Here is a 3054-nt window from a genome sequence, read left to right as displayed (position 1 = left end):
CTTAAACGAAGATGCTGCATAGATATTGTTTGCAATCTACCAAAATTCAATGGCGTCTGGAGAGATCCCAGCTGATTGGAAACCTGAAAATGTTTAGTCCCCATATAAAAAAGAAGGGAGGGAAACAGCAGGAAACCATAGACCAGTTAACCTAATATCTGTCATTGGGAAGTTGATGGAATTCATTATAAAGGAAGCAGTACCAGCACAGTTGCAAATTAATATTGCAGTCAAACAGAGTCAGCCTAGTTTTAGGAAAGGGAAATCATGTTTGACAAATTTTCCTGAGTTATCTGCGGATGTAACGAGCAGGTTGTTTAAGGGGAACCGGTGGTTGAGGTATATTTGGATTTACAGAAGGCATTCAATCAGATGCCACGTAAAATGGTACTGCGAAAGATAATAGCTCAGGTGTTGGAGGTAACATATTAGCATGGATGGAAGATTGGCTAAATAACAGAAACAGAGAGGGATTATAAATGAGTCATTATCCGCTTGCAAACAGTGACTAGTGAGGTGCCACAGGGATCGGTGCTGGGGCCTCAACTATTTACAATCTAAATCAATGACTTGGATGAAGGGACCGAGTGTAATTTAACCAAGTTTGCTGATAAAGCACAGATAGGTTGGAAAGCAAGTTCTGAAAATTAAACAAGAAATTTACAAAGGCTTATACATAGGCGAAGTAAACATTTGGCAGAAGCAATAAAATGCGTGAAATTGTGAAGTTATCCACTTGTCAGAAAACATAACAAAGCATATTATTACTTAAATTGAGAGAGATTACAAAATGCTGCAATACATAAGGACCTTACGGTCCCTGTGCATGAAACAGAACAAAAGAGTATGCACAAGAGCAAGTAATCAGGAATGCTATCGGTTATTGTATGGGGGATGGAGAATAAAAGCAGAGAAGTCCTGTTACAACTGTACAGGGTAGTGGTAAGACCGCACCTAGCAGAGTACTGCTTACAGTTGTGTTCACCTTATTAAAACATTTCATAGAAGGAGCACTTGGTTGATTCTTGCAATAAAGGGGTTGGCTTATGATAAAATGGTGAGCAGATTTCGCCTATTCTCATTGGAGTTTATAAGAAAGAGAGGTGATCCTATTTAAATATATAAGATAATGAAGGGACTCACTCAATATGGTAGTTGCCGATAGGACGTTTCCACTAGTGGGGGAATCTAGAACTAGGGGGCATACTTTAAGAATAAGGATTCGCCCATTTCGAACAGATCAGCAGAACTTTCTTCTCTCAGAGAGTCGGATATCTGTGGAATTAGCTGCCCCAAAGAGCTGTGGAGGCTGAGTCATTGAATAAATTTAAGATAGAGGTAGACTTACTTTTGGACGATAAGTTAGTGAAGCGTTACGGGCACCCAGCAGGGAAGTGGAACTGAGTCCTCGATCTGACCAGCCTTGAACTTATTGAATGGCTGCGCAGGCTCCCAGGGGGCAAATGGCCTAATCCTGCTCCTATTTCTTATGTTTTTATTTGACTGGCCCTATTCTGCTGACCCCAACACAATACATACTTCGAACTATTAAAACAAACCCGCCGTGGATGCAAGGCGACATCGTTTCCTGGAAGGTATAAATCAACTGCGCCAAAAATGCAGAAACTTCATAAAAAGATTCTATACAAGGAAATGTTTGTATGTCAAATGTAAGATTCGAAGCCACGTCTCCAGAAGAGATGACAATCTGACTGGAGAGCCTAAAACCGCTCAGCATTCCTGAGTTCATCATCCATACATCATTGTCCCTGGATTTACCCTCAAGGTAATTAAAACATATCATTCACTTCGCTAACTGTTGCTGGAAGGCCGAATGGCTTTTGGTTTTATGAACCGCAGTGGTCACAGCACAGATCGCTGCAGAACAGCACCTCCCATGGTTTACTACAATTACACCCTACTGTTTGTTCACTAATATATAACTAGCTAGCTATCCATTATTCCATTTCCTTACTTTCTATCATAGTTTTGCTGCATCTGTCTTTAAAGTGACACCATTTTCTCTTGCCTCTCCTATTCTATTAATATACTCAAATAAACATTTGTTGCTAACTTGTATATTCCTTGCACGTTATTTGACATCTGCTTTTATTACATTTGGCATCCCTTCAGCTTGGTCATACTTTGAGTTAAAAACGTGGTTTCTGTCTCCATTATGCCTCTTAAAAACAGTAACAATTGTAATCATATTACCAACATTATTAGCAAGACGTTCAGTTGATAACTGATTCTGGTCGATTGTTCATCGTCAAATCTAATTTGACAGGTTCCTTTTCCGGCTCCAATACCTATTGTAGAAACTGTCCCATCGACATTAAGAAATTCATTGCCTTTCCTGCTTAAACTTTTCTGCTTTTCTCAGGCTGTGAAATAAGCATCTCCTATTAACATGAAATAAATTTGTCGTGGAGCAAATGTAATATAAATGTGCTACTGACTTAGCACTATTATGAGGGGTAAAGGAAATGTTTAGGTAATTGAGTTAGGCTAAATGAAGACAAAGTGCAGGCATCTGAAAGGATAGTTGTCGACGATGGCGGGTTACGGAGTGAAGAACAGGTTAAAAAATCGAGTAAAATGGGGTTTGAGGATAGAAAGGAGAATTTAAGAGTGAAGGACAATTTATCGGGGTGGTTGTGGCTAATAGAGTCCCATGTTTTCAGTCCTGTTGACTGTGTGTATTGAGGAATGGAATATAGACTGATTGTATCAAGATATAGAGCGGTTATCGCCGAAAATTGTAGTCAAAACCAAACTGTCAAACACGAAAACTGAGAGAGCAAAAAGTAACAATTTACCATAAAATCAACAGTGAATTTCTATCTTAGTTAAAAAATTTTAAAAATGTGACAAATGTACATCTACACTTTCACATTTTATATCTAAATATTCGACACCGAATATTTATTTTACAACAGCGCACTCCTATATACCGACCTCGTTTATATATAGCCCATGTTCTGGTTGCAGTTTTGACACAAGGCCACACATTGACCTTTTGTAACTTCCAGATTCTGTCCGTCCTGTTTCGCA

The sequence above is a fragment of the Pristiophorus japonicus genome, unplaced genomic scaffold (assembly GCF_044704955.1).
Source record: "Pristiophorus japonicus isolate sPriJap1 unplaced genomic scaffold, sPriJap1.hap1 HAP1_SCAFFOLD_52, whole genome shotgun sequence".
Lineage (NCBI taxonomy): Eukaryota > Metazoa > Chordata > Chondrichthyes > Pristiophoridae > Pristiophorus > Pristiophorus japonicus.
The sequence above is the reverse complement of the archived record's forward strand: the minus strand, read 5'-3'. Positions refer to the sequence as shown.